The 21,180-nt window shown below is 40.3% G+C and overlaps 1 protein-coding gene across 2 annotated transcripts in view; it reads left to right on the forward strand.

Moving 5' to 3' along the window:
- Positions 1 to 21,180, forward strand: part of SOX5 (SRY-box transcription factor 5) — an 898,547-nt gene that overhangs the window by 145,874 nt on the left and 731,493 nt on the right. For both annotated transcript variants that reach the window (XM_016197392.2, XM_087814757.1), the window contains exon 3: positions 20,846 to 20,922. The gene's annotated coding sequence lies outside the window, so the exon portion shown is untranslated. The remainder of the gene's footprint in view (positions 1 to 20,845; positions 20,923 to 21,180) is intronic.

The raw sequence follows: 21,180 nt of genomic DNA on the forward strand, positions 1-21,180 counted from the left end.
TTGGAGAGCTAATTAATATGAATAATATGCTTTTTTTCCAGATTTTTGATGTTTGTGATACTTCTCAGTATTTTAAAGTAGTAATTTATTGTTTTTCCCCCACTAAATAAATATTCACTTTCATGTGAAATTAAAAATTTTAATTCTTATTCTAACATTGTATAAGCTTTGGGCTTGCACGAAACCGGGATCCACAAAATAAATAATATTAAATATTTAGATACCATGAAGGTAAGAGTCACTTTTAGCCTAGTATAGAACCCAATGTATAATTGTCATTCATTATGTGTTTGGAATTGAATGCATTTCGATAATAACAATTAGTTATTTTTTTAAATGATGACTGGTACTTTATATGGACATTAATAGTATCTGTAAGCTGTAGCTAAGAAGGATTTCTACCTTCGGAGGGTCTCTAGATGATGAAATCATTTATTCTACAAAGCATTTTCTTATGGGTGAAAAACTGTTAAAAGTCCTTCATTTAACCATGATTTGATATATGGAAATAGTATTTACTTTATTATTTACCTAAACTGCCTGTTGTGGTTTAACTTGTCTAAGGAAAAAAAAGAAAAGACAAAAGGAAGGAAGGAAGAAGGGAGGAAAGGAGGGAAAGAGAAAGCCTCGTAAGTCAGAAGACTTTCTGGTCAGAATGGATGATACTATTGTAATGGTAGGACAGGCTCTGAACGGGTGGGTTAAATTCCCAAGCGTGGCCAGGCACTCCTAGGAAATAGCAACAAAATACTATAAAGGTTGTCTGTAAAACAAAACAAAACAAAACAAAACAAAAACATGTCCTTCCAAATACTAAGTTTCAAACAAAAATTTATATAACTAGTGCATTTGTTTCGGTGGTGCCTACCTGTGTTTTAAATAACTGGCTATCACAGGGCAGAACTTACGGTGTTTCAAGGAATGAAGCCCAACATCTTCCTTTGGCAAACACATTTTGCATTTTAACATTTTAGCTAGCAGCACAAAAACACTCTGTCCTAAGTATCCCTGTGCTCATAGATCTTCCACTCCTACCTGGAGATTTAGACATACACAGGCAGCCCCTTTTTAAAGCAGCTGTTTTGGACACACAGCTGAACAGGCGCTCCAAGATGCGTCCAGGGATGACTTTCCTGCACTGTCAACCGGTTGCTTCTAGGTGTGTTGGTGGACGACTTAGAAAGTGTTAGCTGGGCCTGACCCAGGGGGGGCTGCTGCCCTGCCGGCATCTACAGGGTTAACCGGCCTTGTCAGCATGAACAATGGAAACAGGGCAGCTCTAAATGAAATGAGCTGAATATTTCATTCGGCCACTCAGCTGCCTGCTCCAATTGCCTCCTTTACTAAAATAAGAGCTTAATCTAAAGTGACAACAACATCAGTTTCTGTGTGCTCCAGTCACACTGAACATGATTTCCTTAACATAAACACCATTTACATGGACCGTCTGGATGGAGCAGGGAATCAGGAGCGTGCCCGGCTGAGACACAGGCTACAATGAAGGCCTAGGAGCAGGCAGCTGAGAATTAACATCAGCAAATGGAAGCCTGACCCTCCGAGGGCATGTTCCTGATACATTTTCAAATGAGAGAGCATTGCACCAGTAACCTTAGCCTTTGTAAAGACTATGCCATTTAAAATAAAGTAGCACCTTTTCAGTTTAGACACTTAACCACATGCATTATGTCTGACCCATTTTCTAACTTACGTGACACGGGAGGGTGGATCCCTAGCTGCAGTTATCAGAATCTTTCCGACAGTTGCAACCAATAGCCTCCCTCCCCAGGCTCCTTCTCATAGCAGCCTGCCCTTCCTGAGATAAAGAGGCCCTTTCGTTCACTGAGGGCAGGCCAGACCCAGACATCAGGGGAGTGGGAGGGAGGACGTGACCCTTGAACTGAAGGCTTGGGTGTCAGTGCTAGCGGCACCCAGGACATCCCTGTTTGGAAGAACTCTCAGCTTGAGAGTTCTGGAAGATTAGGAGCAGAAGTGTGACAAGGCACCAGCCTGTCAGAGCCCATAAAATAACAAAAGTTACTTCTTTTCAGGACCCCGGAATAGGTAATGAGGGAGACAGCAATCCTGAATATGCATGATTGATGGTTTATTTCCACAAGGAGGATGCTGTAGTATTATTTTTCACTAGGTTAGTCACCCTCCGGAAACTTTAAGAGTCACAAAATGTAGAAATATCCAACTTAATCCTATAAGAATTACTGACAGTTAATGGGACTTAGTGTTTTCTTTCCACCAGCTTCATAGATAAGGAAAGTAAGGCACAGAGAACTTGCTCAGACATCTGAAGTCACACAGCAAATCAGAGAACAATAGGAAAATAATTTTGTGTTTTTGCCAACTATTTCTGTTCCCTTCAGGGCACCACTAATACTCTCATTTCTAAGATGGCTTTTCTCTTAAAATTTCCCTTAATTGAGCTTTGAAGATGGTCGATACCAGACACTGATTTGTGGCTTCTAGGCTCTGAAGACTGGAGGCTGCTGACAGAATGGCAGCTCTTTTTAAAATTTAGTTCTGTGTTATCTGTTCCCATCCTTCAGGCTCTGTGCCTCTGTGAGTGCCTCTTCAGTCCTCACCCCCGTGTTGGTACATTTTAGATAAAGCTCTTCTTCACTGAAGAAAGGGACTGATCTTTTAGAATTAGTTTCTTCTTTTAGGAAAGGCATAATGAGTGACAGGGGAAAAATGAGAGAATCATCAATATCTAGCTGGCCTTAATAGCATACTCATTAATCAGTGGGCATTTACTGAGGATCTGTGAGATCATCAAGCATTATGTTAGGGGAGAGAAAATGATCTCTGGACTCTTGAAGCCCACCATCTCTTGAAAAGTTTTGTCACAATTTGAAAAAAAATTTAGACTTCTTCAGAAAGCCAATAAGAATAGTATGAAAAAACTAAAATACTATTTTTGTTGTTGTTTGAAATATGCCCTTCTACCCTGTTTTTATCTTCATTTTTAACTTAAGGGAAATGTGCACAAAAGAACACCCTTTTGCTCACCACTTATTAAGCATTGATCAGCTCTCTCAGGTACTATTCTAGATATGCCCCCAAAAGAATTACACATGTTTTCTCATAATCTAACAGGGTTAAAGACAGTTGTACAAATATTAATTGTACAACTTGGTGGATGCCTTAAGGAGACAGGTACCAAATGCCTGAGAGCAGAGGAGAGGTGGGGATAACCACACCTGCTCTGTGAGACCTATTCAGGTGACAAGGACCTTGACATCTATCCCCAATAGTAGCGAGCTCTTCAGCTTGGTATGGGCCATCAACGAATGTCAACGTGGGCTGGCAAAGTCAGTGGGATGGGCACCCTGCAGATTAGTGTTGGGAGGCAGCCTCTGCATCCATTACTGAAATAGTAGAATTTGCTGAAGGCACTTGGAAAGCTGATCTGTGCCTGACACTTCTCTGTCTTATGTCTTGGCTTCACTCAGCCACAGTAAGGTTCTCGATGACCTTCTCTGATTTGTCAGGTGAGCAAAGGCTTGCCTTCTCTTGGGATGCCTCTACTGCTTTGTTACCTCTTAGTATGGAGGTATGCAGGATTTTTTTGGTGTAAGCGATGCAATCCACTTTGAAGAGTTTCAGGGCTCTGATGAGAAAATGCCTGAAATAGACTCCGGTAGCCCACTGTCTCTCCCATTATCTTTCAGTCATTTTTCCCTAATTAATTAATAGTGTTCAGGTTCTCAGTTCTGAAATACCATGTATATCATTAACTGAGCCACTCAGAGTTTTATGTTTCCCCAAGCACAGGATGTTTTAAGAATATTTTGCCGTCCTTATATTCATGTACATGCATATAGACCATTCATTCCCTGTAAAATTAATCATAAAACCCTTGCTTTCCTCCTTTGCTATTTTTATTCTAAACTTTTAGGGAAAGACATATTTGTTGTGTTGTATATGTTGTATTTGGTTGTTCTCTCTTCTTTGAAGGACAACATTTTTTTGTGCTAAAATGGAAGATTAGTGTTGTTTCATATTTTTTAACGAATAATATAATTTCCACACTGAGTACTAGTTTTCATGAAAAGGACCATGTTTTAAAGCATAATCTGGATAGAAGATTATATATATCTCACAAGTTTCTGCTTAATAAGTCAATGTTTTAAGTTTCACATAGTTAATTATGCAAGCAAGAATTCACTTTTCACATGTCATCATTCAAACATCTAGTTATTGGGAGAGGAGTGAGGGTGATTGGTAGATTCAGGACAGTAGACCCTTCAGCCGATTATCCTTCAAGCCCTTGCAAAACCCTTCCCTATAATATTGAGCTGCATTTTGTTACCTCCCACGCTGACTGGCCTATAATTGCGTCCCATCCACAGGACCACAACCCAAAAAGTCAGCGTCGTGATTTTGCAGCAGCTGTTGCTGCAGAAGGTAAATGCCGCGCAGATATTGATGAGCTTGCTAATTTGTTTAGTAGACAGAATTTAGCATGGGGAACAGGATTTGTCTGCTAGCTGTCATCATCCATCAGCCCCAGGCTGCCCCAGGCACTGGGTTTGCTTTTTGCCAGATCCTAATTTTGCTTTATTTTGCCTTAGCTTCAATCTACTTTATTCATTTCTTATCATTGGGAGAGTGGCAGTTGAGATAGGGAAGAAAGTACCCGCAGCTCACACTTGAGACGGAAGGCGCTCAGACACGGCTGCTTTTGTGAGCAGAGGGGTCAGCCTGGGCCCGTTGGTCCGCTGGTTGGCGTAGTTAGTGAAGACCCCGCTCTACCAGGGGGGGCCTCCCCACAGTGTGGCTGAAAGACTTCCCGCAGTCACCCTCAGTCCCACGTGTTTCTCCCTGTCTCCACCGAGTCGGAATTTATATTATTAGATGTGTTCCTTTGGGTGTCATGTTCAAGTCATTGAAAAATTATTTTTTGAGAGTCCACTTTGCGCTGCTTATTATTACAGATGCTAGAAATATATTGGCGAGTAAGGCAGAAAACAGCCCCCTCTGAAAGTGCCTGAATTTTAGGGGCAAAGACAGAAATAAGAAAATAAATATACTGTGTTTCAAGAGGGTGATAAACCAAACGAAGGAAACAGAGTAAGGGGTAGAGCTGGAAGTGCTGGTTTAGATAAAGAGGCCAGGGAAGGTTCCCCGAGGAGATGACCCCTCAGACGTGAGTGCTGACAAGCCGTGAAAATCTGTGGGAAGACTGTAGAGAGACGAAATGGTAAAGGCAAATATCCAGAAGAGACACGGAGTGTGTTAAATTGTAGGATCGGCAAGAAAGCCGGTGTAGTTAAGGCAGGTGGTAGGGGTAAGGGTGGGAAGAGCACTGAGGAGATGAAATTGGAGAGGGAGGCAGGGTGAGGTCACTGGATTTTATCCTAAATGTGATGGGAAGCTGGTTGTTGTTGGAGGAGTGACTTGATCTGATGCACATTTTAAAAAGTTTACCCTGGCTACTTTGTGGAAAGTAGCCTGTAGAGGGACAAAAGTGGAAGCAGGGATATCAGTGGGGAGACCATTATAGTAATTTAGTGACAGATGATTTTGGCCTGTACTGGAGTGGCAATAGTGAAGTGAAAAGAAGTAGTCAAAATTTCATATATTATGAGTAGCTCTAGCTGGTGGTTTGGATGTGGACAGGTATGGAAAGGAAAGCAATCAAGGGTGATATTTAGATGTTTTGATTTCAAGTATTGAATGATCAGAGTACCCATAATTAACCTGTACATATTGTGGAAGGATACAGGGTGGGGTAAGGTGGTTACTAACTGGACATTGGTTTTGAAGACACATTGTTGGTAAAATTTAAATAACATGTAGAAGAAATGAAATGCCAGAAGACTCAAGATGAGTAAATGTTACCCCAAATTTAAAATAGTAGAAAAGCTTATATTTTTTAAATGCTATGTTGTAAGGATTTTAATAAAATCACAGATTCTACTATTATATAGATTTCTGAACACTTAGAAGGAAAACAATGTTCACCAGAAGCCAATATGAGCTCTCTGAGATCCAATCATGCAAAATTAACTGTTTAAAAATAGAATTACCCTATTGTCAGATGTCATCATTTATACAATATAGTTCTTTTTTTTTTTTTTTTTTTTTTAAATATATCTTTATTGATTTCAGAGAAGGGAAAGGACAGGGAGAGAGATAGAAACATCAATGATGAGAGAGTCATTGATCAAGCCCACAACCCGGGCATGTGCCCTGACTGGGAATCGAACCCTGATCGCCTGGTTCCTAGGTCGATGCTCAACCGCTGAGCCATGCCCGGCTGGGCTACAATATAGTTCTATATCATAAAGTTCTGAGAAATTAAGAAGGAAATTGCTTTGGTGGACAGTATGGTACTATAGACTAATAATTGAAGAACCATCTCTAAAAGGTATAGATTAGTATGTGGTTTTCAAACTGAAGAGAGGTCTGTAGTCAGGTGCCATCCATTCTATTCATTGGCTTTTTCTCTTTATTGTTTTTATTAAGAGTTTTGATGAAAGAAGAAAGAAAGTGAGGAAACTAACACTCAGTTTTTCTGGCAAGGATATATTTGGTACTTTAACCCAAAGGATATATTTGGTACTTCATTACTGGCTCAGTAAGTCAGTAATAGGCTCAATGCTGGCCAAAACTTAATGAGGTGAAATTTAATAGTGTTAAAGTAATTCTAGATGTAATTTTTAAATCAATTAGTCAATTATAAGTAGGGGATATCTGAACTGATAGTTCATTGTCAAAATATTATGGTTGATTTTATGTTTAATGTAAGCCAACAGTAGGACATAGCTGCTCAGTCTAAAGGTGGTCACCTTTAATAGCGCTAGTAGAAGAAATATAGTGTCCATAACCAGTGACATAATCACCTGGTCAGTTTACATATGTCATTTATGGATAAAATAATTTCAAGTACATTGACAATTTAGTGTTTAAAGCTAGAGAATTAGAGGAGTAAATAATCTAGAAACGAATAGTTCATATAAAGAGGAATTGTTTAGCCTGAAAAGAGAAACTTGAGGATAATTTCAAAACAATCTTCAAAAATATGAAGAGGAATTGGCCTTTGAGTCAGTCAGGGTCTGGCAAGAAACCTACGATGGACTTAAATAAAATGATCTGAGGAGAGTTTACGGCAGGGTGTAATTGTAAGTATATTAACAGGGTTAAAAATACCAGGACCACAGTAAGATATCACTTCACACTCACTAGGATGGCTACCATAAACAAGACAAATAGTAAGTGTTGGTGAGAATATGGAAAAATTAGAACCTTCATATACTGCTAATGAGAATGTAAAATGGGCAGTTGTTTGGAAAAGAGCCTGGCAGTTCCTCCAAAGGTTAAACCATGAGTTACCATATGATCAGCAACTCCATTTCTAGCTTTATGCAAGAGAAATGAAAGTATATGTCCACACAAAAACTTGTGCACAGTGTTCATAGCAGGATTATCCATAATAGCCAAATAGTAGAAACAGCCCAAATATCCATCAACTGATGAATGGATGATAAATAAAAAGTGGTATATCCATGTATATCCGAACAATGGAATGTAATTTGGCAGTAAAAAGAAATGAAGTATTGAGGTATGCTAACAACATAGATGAACCTGGAAAAATTATTCAGAGTGACAAAAGCCAGTCACAAGAGAGCCCATATTATATGATTCCATTGATATGAAATGTCCAGATAAATCTATAAAGATGGAAAGTGGGTTAGTGGCTGCCTAGTGCTTAGGGATTGGGAAAAAATGGGGAGTGTCTGCTAATGGGATGGAGTTTCTTTTTACAGCGATGAAAATGTTCCAAAATTGATTGTAGTGATGGTTGTACAACTTTATGAATATGTTAAAAACCAATTAACTGTACACTTTAAATGGGTGAATTGTATGTTATGTGGATTATATCTCAATAAAGCTGTAATTAAAAAGAACCAGCAAAGGTTGGTATAGTACTCTGGGGATGAGAATCATAGGGCCTTCCCACCATGCCGAGGCCTGAAGGGAGCAGGAGGGGGGCTGTATGGAGAGTTCTTCTTGCCTGGAGAGACACCCCCAGACTCTGACATCCGCCTTCAAGGAGGAGGCTGCAGAAATATGTATCTTGCCTTCACTCTTCTCTTTCTCTCTGGTCTCCTGCTGATGCCATCTATCTAAAACCCAACCAGAAGCTTGGGAACTAGGGAGCCTCTTAATGTGATTCACAGAAGCCAGCATCCTGGGGCACAGAGGAGGTGGAAGATGGAGCCTGCACCTGGGTGTGAAAACACAAGTGACTCCCTGTGTATCCAGGGAGAGGCCAGTAACAGAAAATTAAAATTGGATGTGTTGCCTCAAAGTGAAGTAAAATTTGATCTCTGGAAATAGAGTTGTACCAAATCTGAGATGTTAATAGTGTAATTATATAGAGGACTCCAGTTTTAAGTGAAGGATTGAATTAATTACCTCTGAAAGTTTCCTGTAACTCCAAGTCTCTGCCTCTAACCACTGGTATATTGGCACCACCTGTATTATCTTTTGGCCAGCTGTGATCTTGGAAGTTCAAGGTATGGCCTTTGGCTATGAGAACATAGAGAAGGTACGTTTTGATGAGAGTGAGAAATCAAAGGGAATAATATAAGTGTGGGGTGTGCACCTTGAGTTCAACTTCACTGAACAAATAAATTGGACTCTAATGTGGTCAGAGACAGTCTGAGGAGAGAAGTGGCGGAAGGAAAATAGATGAGCTTGTCATCAAAGAAGATGTAGGATTTAGAGAAATAAAATGTGCTCACTTAACAATTTTACTGATTATGTATATTAGCCCTACTTTCCATTTCAGTTTAAAACGACAGTGATAAGATGGCACTTTAATATTCTCGGTAAGAAAATTATAGTTGACTTTCATGATGCATATAAGATGTCAAAGAAGCATGAGTGTCTTCTCCCCTGCAGGATCTCTTCTGGATTTAAAGGGGGAGTGATAGATCCCCCTTGGGACCCCCATCTGACTGTGCTACACCCAGAAGGCATGCTTTATGAGACTCCTCGATCCTTTGTGTGGTCAGTATCTACAGGATTGGGCTGAATGTATGAGAAGAGAGTAGAAGGTTACTTAAGTGATCATGCTAATAGAGAAGCTGTGTTCAGCAACCCCATCATTTGCAGGCTACTTACGCTGATGACTTTAGAGAAGTTATTTGATGCATTTCATGGTTTTCTAAAATTGGTGCTTTTACTTTGTGCCATGTTTTATATCTACTACATTAAATATATAGCAGTATAATCATTTACATGGTCCACTGCCAAAATACAGAAGTAAAGATGCTCATTTGCAACTGTGGACAATATCCAAATAAACCACTGATACGTCCTGCCAACTTAAATGGATGTAGGATTTGGAAGAAATCCCCAAGATTATGGAAGTATACTTTTCTATTTATATTAATTTATTTCTGGACACCCAGATATATCTCATAAATAATTGATTAGATATTTCTGGTGTTTTTGGAAATTACATTGATGTTTTATTTCCCTTCAATATCTTGGACAGTAAATTTTACTATTTACTAATGGCCAATGGTTTTAGATTACTTTTCCTTTATTTCTACAAGTTCCATTTTAATTTTTATCAACTTGCAACTCAAATAAATTATTATTGTCAATTCATTGTAATGAATGGCATTTCACTGGTATAGGACATTTGATCAGGTATAGGATATTTAGTATAAGATTATTATTCATATATGCATTTCCCAGTTATGTGACAAGTACCCAGGAGTGCAGTGTTCTCGGATGCTTTCCATTCCACATATTTATGTGTTATTCTAGTCTTCATTGTTGCTTTTTGGTTTCACAATAAGGAGAAGAAATTTTTCTTTCACAAGTGTCTTTCATGAAACATCTGACTACAGTGTAAGAAATATTTATGAATAATATAGGGTTAATATTAGAACTAAATGATTTAATACATATAAAATAATACCCAAGGCTTGGTATGTAGCATTATAAAAGTACAGAATGCCTAACACACACTAGGGCTTAATAAAAATAGCTATGATGATGGTAATGATGATTGTTAAGGAGTCTACAATGATCAAAGTCAATTTTATGTAATTATCTCGGGGAGTGTCAGGTAACTTAGTTAAAACTTTAAAACATTTAATTTTTTCAATTTACTTTTTAAATTCCACCTAAATCTTAAAGATAAAACATGAAACTTAAAATATGCTCAGCATGAGGTCTCATCAACAGACTCTTAGAATCATGAGTGTCACTTTTTTTTGCCTTTCCTAGAAAGATGTGAGACATGCATATCCAGGGATGGTGCTTCATATTTGCTCTTCTGGATTGTCTAAACTCTAATTATATATCAAGGCAGACCATGGAACCTAGGCTACTTTAGCATGCATTACCTGTGTTGACAGTATGAATTTTGCTGCCTATGATTTATCAGTACATGATGAGCTTTAAGGAATCGTCTCTATTAAAACCAAATGGCCATATAAAGATTTCTGTAATTTTTAAAAGACCATCATTGAAGACACTGCCAATTCTCTCATGTCTTTTAAATAAAGACTCATTTGAAGAAAACAATCACTTTTAATGGTAAGAACTAGGAAAAACTTGTTTGACAACGTAAGTTTCTTTCACATTGTAACCATGCACCTGAACTCCATACACAGGTATCTAAATGGCTATCTGGTAACTCCACTTGGTGCAGATAACTGAGCTCTGCCCCTGCCCCTCCCACCTGCCCCTCGGAAAACCCATTCTTCCCATTGCTCAGACCCCAAACCTTTCACCCTGACCCCGCCCTTTCCTTCATACTCGGTGAAACTCTGTCAGCACTACCTCCATAATATCTCCAGGGTCCAAACACCTCTCTTCACCTCCACTCTCCCCAGTCTGGTCTAAGCCACTATCATTTCTGCTTGTGACGTAGTCTCCTATCTGGTCTCCTACCTTTGTTCCCCTCTGGTCTGCTTTCATATGGCAGCCAGGACAAGCCTTGAAAGTATAAATCACACTAGTCAGAGTATGTCTTTCTCTGTTCTGGGCCCTCCAGTGGCTTCCTTCCTCAGGGGAATTGTTACCGTGACCCCCAAGGAGCAGTCGGCCCCCACCCCTCCCTCTCTGCCTTCGCCTTCTACTGCTCTTCCCCTCACTCTGCACTAATCATATGGCCGTAGCTCTCTCCCCAACATGCTGGGCACTACCCCTCTTAGGGCCTCTGCACTCCTGCAAGGTTCCCTCTGCCTGCAGTGCTCTTCCTCAGACTCTGCATGATTTATTCTAGCACTTTCTTCAGATCTTGACTCAAATGGTACCTTCTTGGTTAGGCTTTTCCTCCGACTCTATCTAAAATTGCATCTAGCCCTCCCACAAACACTTTCTACTGTCCCTTGTTTTAATTATTTCCTTAGCTCTTTCCTAACATAGTATATCGCTGTTATCTTATTTGTGTATTGTCTCCCTAAGTAGAATATTAGCTACATGAGGGCAAGAAGCTTTGTCATGTTTGTTTACTGCTCCAGCTCTACAGTCCAAGATAGTTCCTGGCAAATGAAGACATTCAGTAAATACATGTTGAATAAATTAATAGTTCAAAGTTGACTTTGGCTGCCATTCTGTATTTATGGCCAGATAAGGCATAAATAATACATGCTGTTTTCTTCTTGAATTCCATGTTGGCAGCTTTGGGGTTAAAGTCAAATTCTTACTAAATTGTTTTGTCATTTTTACTGTCTTCCCTCAAGCATTTGTCTGCTGTAATAACATCTATCACATCCCTATTAATTAACTACAAGTTTTTTGAATTTACTTTTTCAACTTTTAGTTCATTTAGACAAGACTAGCTCATAATCTATATAGAGGGGCTATTTTCAAATATATGAGAGGGTTGTTTAAAGAAAGTTTCTTATAATACCCAACTGAGATTTTTCAGAAACATATGATCTCATCCCTTCCACTGACTATAAGTTGGAGTACAAGACTTGAGTAGTTACAGAAAGATTTTGCAGGTGAATCCATTAACCCACATAACCACCCATTAAGAACCATTGATGTAACAGTCACATGTGTATATACTGTGCTTGCAGACAGACACACCTGACGCCTTATACACTGCCTTATACACTCTCATGGTAATTTAAAGTTTCCTAATTTAAAGAAACATCCCCAAATCTATCAACTTTGGGGTAACAAACTATATTAATATTAAAAATGAACGTACATGTTTGATTATACTTGTTTCCCCTTTATGCAACTCAGGATGTTTTGTCTGCTCATTTGTTTTGATTTTTCGTTTGTCAATGAGTAAAGTCACCACTTGATCTCTAGCAGTGTCTGGTTTTGGGGCATTTGTGTGGCCAGACTGACCTTTTACCATGTGTAGCTGAGTGGGCCCCTACGTACTTCCTCAAATAGGTTCGGTAATGCGTGCCTTCCCCAGGCTGACTGATCTCGTGGATTCTACTGGTGTTTGCCACCTCAGGTAAAAATTACATTATAGGCCTGAAGACTGACTTTCTCAGTCTGTTGCATGCCACCCTATAGATGCCCCTCCCCCCTTGGAAGTTTTACTTGTTTCAAACTTTAGTGGAAATTCCAGGGACTTTTCTTTCTGATTAGTTGCCTATTACTGAACAGACCTAGAAATACAAAACTCTTCTTATAGTATCCTCATGCATCTTTATATTTGGGTAAAGCTGGACATATAAACCATGCAGCGTAACAATTTGACATCATTTTGACCTTAGTCATCAAATTCTTTGGTTTTCCTCAGTTTACTTTCTTCTGCATTCTACTCTCAATTTAAAAAATAGAGCCTGGGACAATCGAAAATACTTGCCCTTCAAATTAAAAGTACCGTTGAGTCTCAGTTTGGGAATGGGGTTTATCTCTGCGTTCTATGAGCTAGATACATGCTAATTTACTAGTGCTGGAATCAAATGGGTTGAAAATCCTTGTTTTCCCACCAGATGGGTTATTTTAAAATATCACAAAACTTCTGAGGTTATTTACATTACAAATGTGCTGCTTCGCACACATCAAGAATTGAGTACCATGTTTTGACAGTAACTCCTTTATGAAATTATATGTTTCACAAGTGGAGTAAAATTCAAGTCATTCTCAAGGGAGCAGGCTTATGAATCTGTATGAGGTCACACCTCTTTAAAGATGCAGTTTGATAATCCGACATCAAAACAAAGGAATTCTGTTAATCCTCTCACAAAAGTGCAAATTGCTAATCAGATCCCTGGGCTGGGCTGGCAGCTTGGTAAACAATGAGCTTGGCAGAAGAGCAACTTTGGGCGGATAGATAGCTGAGAAGCTTGGGGTACCAACTTTGCCCCTGTCTTAGCCCAGTTGGGCCTGTTGTTTCGAAACAATGACGTATGTCAATGGAGGTGGTTCTCGCAGTTATTGTGTTCTTGGGCTTTTCTCCTTCCATGTTAATGGCGATGCAAATCAATCTTCTTTCATTGCACTTCACTGGTGTATAGGCTACTAGGCCCCTATATTCTTTTCACTTGGATGCTTGTGTCTTTTGAATTTTCATTACACCTTCCTCTATAAGTCCAGAGGGTTTTACTTCCTTTCCATAAATAGTGTGGTGGTATTTGAAAAAGGAAAATTTAATCCTAACCCCGTTGAAAAAGGAACGTTTTTCTGGAAGGTATAATAGTTAGGATTCTGTTTTGTTTTTTGTAAGTGATAGAATCCAATTTGAGGCAGTATAAGAAAAGAAATCTGGAATTCATTGGGTAAAGGAGTACCGGAAGGGCAAATAACCAAATTGGAGGGGAGGCAGGAATGTAGACGGGCCCCAGGAGCAGTTGGAACCATACTCTCTCAGGGTCTGATCCCTTTCTCTTGTCTCCATGTCCCTTTGGATGTCGACTTGACTCTTTCTTGCTGTAGTAGAGACATATCTCCATGGGGGAGGAGGTGACACCACTGATGACAGCACTAGAATTTCATACCTAGATGCTTTTTCCATTCAACTTACGTAAAACATCTCAGGAAGGACTCAATTGGCTCTCTTAGACCAGGCGCTTGTCCTGGACTGATCGACCCTGTGTGTGCGACCTCATTTTTGCCAGAGTGTAGAAGGTGCTTGCTATTTGCCTTCCTCTGTCTGTCTGCTTCGGACTTAATGAAACACGTAACCAGCCTGGAAAATTCTAAAGCCTGAGGACTATGTTAGCATGTAGAGCTATTTCGCACATCTCAACACAACTCTTCTAGCTCCAACTCTGTCTGGCCCTGTTGGCATTTCCAACTTTCACCCAAACATGACTAAGAGTTCATTTGAAAGTGAAAACTACAACTGCCTCATCCTGACGAGTTTCCATTAAGACAGCGCACTGTTTTGAATACTTCCAGCTAGTTGCTTCTCGCCTGTTAAGAGAGCATTTGCAAACTACTTGGGTGCAGTACGTGTGTTAAGAAGGAGTGAAAATATGGTGTTGGTGGTGGAGCCGCCTTCCGATAGGTAAGAGCAGGGTGCTCTTGCTGCGGTGCAGGGTGGGCTGTGGGGGGCATACTGGCTTCAGTCAGAGGGATGACGTGGAACACAACAGATCTACATCTGAAAGGGGAGAAACGTGTCAAATGTGGAGGCCTGGGGTAGAGGCTGCCCACAGCCACAGCCTTCTGAATAAGGGCCCTGTCTTTTTAAAAGCAATAGGGGGTAAGGATTGAGGGAGTGCTCACAGCGGTAAGTATAACACAGCTGTGCTCTGTTTATGCTTCGGCTACAATAAAAAAGCTATAAAATGTGAGATGTCATAGCTCCACTTTGCTTTATTTATACTATTTCCTCTGAGCTTTGTCACACTGCACATTCATCTGCTAAGTTGCAGCAAGAATGGAGATTAAAATATCACAGCTCAAAATAGGACTCATGCGGAAGGAGATTCATCATAGCCCCATTAAAACTATGTAAATATGGGGATGAAGTCATTTTAAAGCTATACAGGGCTCCTCCTTAGGAGTTAAGATCCCTTGAGCAAGTGGTGGGCTGTGGAAGGGACAGGGCCCGGAGACTGGGTCCCCATTTCTTCCACCCTTTGAAATTTTTTTAAGATTAAAGACTCTTTGAATTGCAAATTATACATGTTTTCCTATAATTATGCCTAAATTAATAGTGGCAGGAAATCTGATGCACAACAAGAAAACAAAAGGTTTGGTAATTAAAGGTTACACATTGTTCACTTGGTTAGAATTATTAAAATTAATATCTGAAACCTTCTCTTTGACCTCAGCTATTAATGAAGCTTGAGACCTCCCCCTAGAAGTATCCCTTAGGTAGGAGAGTTCCAAGAAGGAAACTGAGACTTGGAGTCATGCTCTGGCTTTCCAAAATTCGGTCACTAATGCTAAAGCTAAGGCTGGAAGCTAGGGCTCCTCCCTAAAGCTTTGCTAGTGCATTGATTGCTTCCTTTACATTTCCGATCTCCCTAGTGGTGACAAAAATGTTCTCTCTGTTGCCTGTGTGGTGTGCCTAGGAGAGTAAGGAGTATAATTTTAGATGGAAAGTCTGCAATGTTTCAAATGGTATTAATAAGCCTTTTATGCTCTTTCTATGTGCTCCGTGTGGCTGCTGATGTTTTGGACTGCTTGTTTTGCAAGCGTGCTAGTGTAGTAATAGAAAAGGCCAACATATTAAAAGTACTTTTACCAGGACCAGTTCTACATGTTGTGTATGTGTTGATTGTTTTAATTCTCACAGCAACTGTACACTTTACAGAGGTGGAAACTGAGACATAAGATCAGACAGCTAGTGAGTGAGACCAGGAATTCAAACTGAACAGTCTGGCCTCACAGCCTGCACCCTCAGTCGCTGTTGCCTTTAGACAAGCTCTTAGAAAGAGCACTGGGCTAGAAAAGATCAGGGTAGGAAAAGAAGACCTCCATGCCAGGCACTGTCCTGCCATTTCCCTACTAAACTAATTTTCCTCACCCGCAGAATGAGATGAAGAAATGATCGTGTCCTTCCCAGTGCCAACTTTGCTTGCATCTCTGTACTATTACCTCGTGGAAATAAACTTTCTGAGCAATAACTTCTTACTGTGTTCTCATTTAACTTTAGTTTCAGAAATGGTTACGTTAAACATGTCTAATAGTGATTCTAGAATTTCTTTTGTTCTGCACTTTTCACTGTGTTTTAGTTGAATTCCTTTGGTTGCAGTTTATAGGAGTGTCATAGTTAGCTAAAGACTTTCCCAGCGCTGTGACCTCGAGCACATTTCTTGATCCCTTGGGCCAGTTTTCTCATCTGTAAAATGGGTATAATAGGAGTCTTGGCCCATAAAATTGTTGTGAGAATTAAGCCAGATAATACAGGTAAAGCACTTAGCAATGTGCCTGCTCATAGTGCTACTACAAAATAGCAGAGTGTTAGATTATGATTTTCCTGATCACCTCGGTCTCATTTAACATCTCTGCCTCTGGCTCCTCAGTCTGCCAGTTCTCCTGTCGTGACTGTCATGTCAGGTACCTCTTTTTGTGCCTGCATTCATGAATTAGAAAGGTTAAGGTACTCTCTGAGTTACCATTTAATCGAAGTAGTCATATTAGATCAGGGTAGAACTTCAGGAATTGTGTGGTGACTTAACGTCATGAATATAATATGCTGAAAGATCAAGGGACCCTCAGCTAGCTGGGTCAGCGCGGAGGCAAAGCTGCAGATCCTAACTGCTGTCCTTCCTTTCCTCCTAGCCTCGTTCCTGCTCTTAACTTAGACTACTCCGTCTTCATTATGCATATGTCCTGTGTGTCCCACCCTGCAGGAGGAATTAGGTCCAGATTCAGCTTCTCCCAAGAAGACCTACGCATTCATAATCCCTCACTGACTCTAGGAATTTGGGAGTACACACACTTTCTGAATTTCCCCCCATGTGTTCTGCTTATGAAGGATGCAGACATGCAGTCCTATGCAGTTTTAATACAATGTGATACATTTTATTCTATGATTAGGCACAGTATTTTATGTGAGCACAGACAAAGGGTGTCTTATTTTGTTTGGGAGGGTCAGAGGGGGATTCCCAGATGAGGGAAGCCCTAGTTGGGGATTAAGGGTAATCAGAGTCTTCTAGTTGAACAAGATGGGACGTACCTTTTTCAAAGAGAAAACTGCAGTGAAGACCAGGACCTCGTCTATCACCATTTCCAACGTGTCCTTATCACCTAGCTCAGAACTTAGCATATTGTACACACTTAAATATTTATTGCATCAGTGAATGGATGATTGTGTCTTGAAGGTCATCAAAACTGGTCATTTTGAGCAGGAGTACATGACTAAGATTTGTGTTTTATAAAAAATAGGATGGCAGCCTTGCAGTAGATGAGTGAAAAGGGAATGAGACGGGGAGCAGTTGTGACAGCATGTTCTAGAAGAGACTTGGGAGAGATTCCTTTTAAGTGACCCCAGCCTTCCTCCGGGCAGTTAGGGATTCTGTGTGCTCTGCGTTGAACATACGGTAGTGTCCCACACGTGCCTCAAGAAGGCACAATCCCTGCCTGCATCCGCCCCCTAGAAAGGCCCATGAAAACTTGGAGATCATTTACAGCATATTTGAGGGTTACCTTCTCAACACCTTCCGTATAGGAGATAGAGAGCTGAGTGTGATCGATTGCATAGGCAATAAGTACATGCTTGTCTTAGTAGGTATGGGTTGCTGTAACAAAATGCCATAGCCTGGATGGTCTATGAAAAACAGACATTACTTCTCACAGTCCTAGAGCCCAGGAAGCCTGCAGTCAAGGCGCCAGCACATTCAGTGAATGTGAGAGCCTGCTGCCTCGATGGCTGGCTGTCTTTTTGCGATAACCTCAGGTGGTGGAAGGGGCTAGGGAGTCTGTGGGGCCTCTTTTACAAGAGCACTAGTCCCATTCATGAGGACTCCACCCTCATGAATCAAGCACCTGCCACAGCCCCCACCTCCTAATACCGTCTCATTGGACATTAGGTTTCAGCATATGGAGTTTGGGAGGGCACAAATGTTTGGTATATTGCATATGGCATATGGCATAGTACCTTTTTTTCTATTTCTCATTCAGAGTGGGTCCATGCATTTTCACTGGTAATCTGGAGTCTGGTTATTGAAACCTAGCACATAAGTGACACTTGTTTTCAGAGTGAAAGGCTGAAGAGAGGTCAATAAAATACCTGCAAAGTCCTCAGTCCTGGTCTCTCTGAGTTTTCTGTTGGTGGTCTCAAATTATCAAAAACTTAGTGGCTTAAGACAGTGCTCAGTTATTCGCTCAAAGTCCATGGATGTCCAGCATGACTTGACTGGGAATCTTTGCTCAGGGAATCACGAGGCTGAAATCAAGGTTGGCCAGGCTGAGTTCTTTTCTAGGCTCTGGGGAAAAATCCACTTCCAGATGTATTCTTGCTGGTGGCATTCAACTCTTTATAAGACTGAGGTCTCTCTTTCCTTGCTGGTTGTCGGCTAGGGGTTGCCTGTCATTCCTTGAGGCTGTGTATGTTCCTCACCAGGTGGCCCCCTCTATCCTGAAGCTAGCAGTGGTGTGTCAAATACTTCTAAGGCCTGAATCTCCATCTGCCTCTGCCTCTGATCTCTAAACCAAGATTTAAGGGTATAGGTGACTACATTAGGCTCACCCAGATAATATCCCTGTTTTAAAGTCAACTATGTTATTTAACACACCCTATTCATGGGAGTAAAATCCATCATATTGATGATTCTGGGGATGATACATAACATGTTTACCAATAGAGGGGATTTTGAGGGCCATCTTAGAATTCTGCCTATCAATCAGTTATCTGTAAAATTTTTTGTTTTCTAAAAAAGTGGTTTTATTGTTTAAGTTCTAAGCAGCCTTTTTGCATGCTGCAATCTAAGCAGTTAGAAAAAGCAAAGAAAGCTCAGGTAACCCCACTTTCTGAAAGTTTGGGTTATGCCACTTTGCTTTTATGAAAGACCTGCATTAGTACAGTAATGGTTTATAAAAGCAAAAATCATCTTTGGGCCTGGCAGGTGTGGTGCAGTGGTTGAGCGTCGACCCAGGAACCAAGAGGTCACCAGTTCGATTCCCGGTCAGGGCCCAGGCCCAGGTTTCCAGCTTCATCCCCAGCAGGGGGCGTGCAGGAGGCATCCAGTCAGTGATGTTTCTTTCTCTCTCTCTCCCCTTCCCTTTCTCTCTCTAAAAATCAATAAAAAAATTATTTCTTTTTTTAAAAAAAAATCATCTTTGGATTTCTTTGTTAGCAAAAACAGGTACTTTACACAATTTCAGTTTACGAAAGGTTTCATAGGAACACTATGGTGGGGAGGGGAACCCTGCATATAATTTAATCAATATTTTCGTTGACAAGCAATATATCTCTTAATGAGGTTAATTTTCTAACCTCTGACCTTGAGTGATCTGCTATTATCTTTAAAATAAGTATGTGGATGTGGATCCTTTCCTTATAAATAGTACTGCCATTCACATTATGAAAACAAAACATTTCTATATCTATTATGGGGGAGAGGCTTTTATTGTCTGTGCAGAGAAAAATAAAACACAGCATACAATCTATACATGAACACCACCGCTTCAAAGTGATTTCTAACATGAAAGCTTTGTTAAAGTTCACCTGATAAAGGAAGATATCTTTCAAAGAGAAAGGTGTGAGCTTCACCAACTGTACAGTTCCTTAACTACAAAGTTCGAGGGAGCCGGTCCTCTGCACAAGACCACCCTCACTTCTAACACTAATTGCAAGTTTGAGGGGTTTCCAAAACCACCCTTGGGTTTGACAGTTTGCTTGAAGTACTCACAGGACTCAATGAAAGCTGTTATCCTCATAGTTAAAGTTTATTACAGGGAAAGGATACAGATTAAAATCAGCCAAGAGAAGTGTATAGGCCGAGTCTGAAGCCTGAGGAATCAACAACAGAGCTTTCATTGTCCTCTCCCCATGGCGTCAGGACAAGTTACTTTACCAGCATCGATATGTGACAATATGCGTGGAATGCTGCCAACCAGGGAGCTCGAGAGAGCCTTTGGTGTCCAGAACTTTTAATAGGATTTGATCCTACACCGCCCATGTGGCTGACCTTTAGTTTCCAGCCCCTGCTAGATGTCAGCGTTGGGCTGATACCCTTAGTCTCCAGTTGCTTCTAGAGGCAAAATTGATGTGCACGGCTCAGAGCCCTAAGCCCCCATCATCAATCACGTTGTTCAACTCTCCTCTGGCCCAAGGTTTCAGGCAAACAAAGACACTCCTATCAGGAATGACATTTGGAGGGCCCAGAGATCACCTCCCAGTAGCGGAAGGCAAAAGAAAGGCCTCTTCTTGGTTAAGGTTAACTCTTGGCTACACAGACAAGGAGGGAGGGAAAGACGAATGAGTGCAAATTGCAGCTATCATTTGTTGAGGGTATGCTGTGTGTCAGGCAGTGTGCGGAGCCCTGTTTCCTATAATCCTTTGAACGTTATTAGAAAGATACTATAATTATCTTTATTTTAAAGACAAGATGAGATTTAGGGAGATTAAGCGACCCTTTAAATAGGAAATGGTGAAAGGAGGATTTGAACCTGTGTCAGGCTAATTTCAAAGTTCATGATCTCAAACACTTCGCTGTATTCCTTCCGCTGAAACCAAGACAATAAGAATATATGATGTAATAAGCACTTAGAAGCAATTATTCTTGAGAGTGAGTTTGCAGAGTAAAGTTGTCATTCAAATGTAAAAGGATGCGCACTGCTACTTTAATAATACAGGATATAGAGGAAGACTGTTGACATGTAGAATGGTTATTTTATTGAATTCATGCCTTCCAAATGGATTCTGATCATCACTGTATCATTTAATTAATTCACACACATTTATTGGGTGTGCTTTCCATCCCAGGTGCTGTGCTGGCCTCTGGTGACCCAAAGATGATGATAAATATGTTCCTGCCCACAAGGAGCTAGCGATCTACTGGCGTATGTGAACTCTATTTTATTATTTTCAATATTATATTTGTTTCCCAATATGTAAGAAATATTTTGTCTATAAATTGTGCAAGCTTTGGGACTTTTTTTTTTTTTGGCTGGATGAGCTAATGTTAAAGAGTTGATAATGTGGAGATTGTTGGTCATATAACCAAATCAAATAATTAAATTCACTTTCCATCTGCTGGAGATTCTGTAACAAAAGGATAGATTTTTTAAAAGTAAGACTACTCTAGGGAAAAAGCCCTC

This window comes from Miniopterus natalensis, chromosome 2 (genome assembly GCF_054644295.1).
Source record: "Miniopterus natalensis isolate mMinNat1 chromosome 2, mMinNat1.hap1, whole genome shotgun sequence".
NCBI lineage: Eukaryota > Metazoa > Chordata > Mammalia > Chiroptera > Miniopteridae > Miniopterus > Miniopterus natalensis.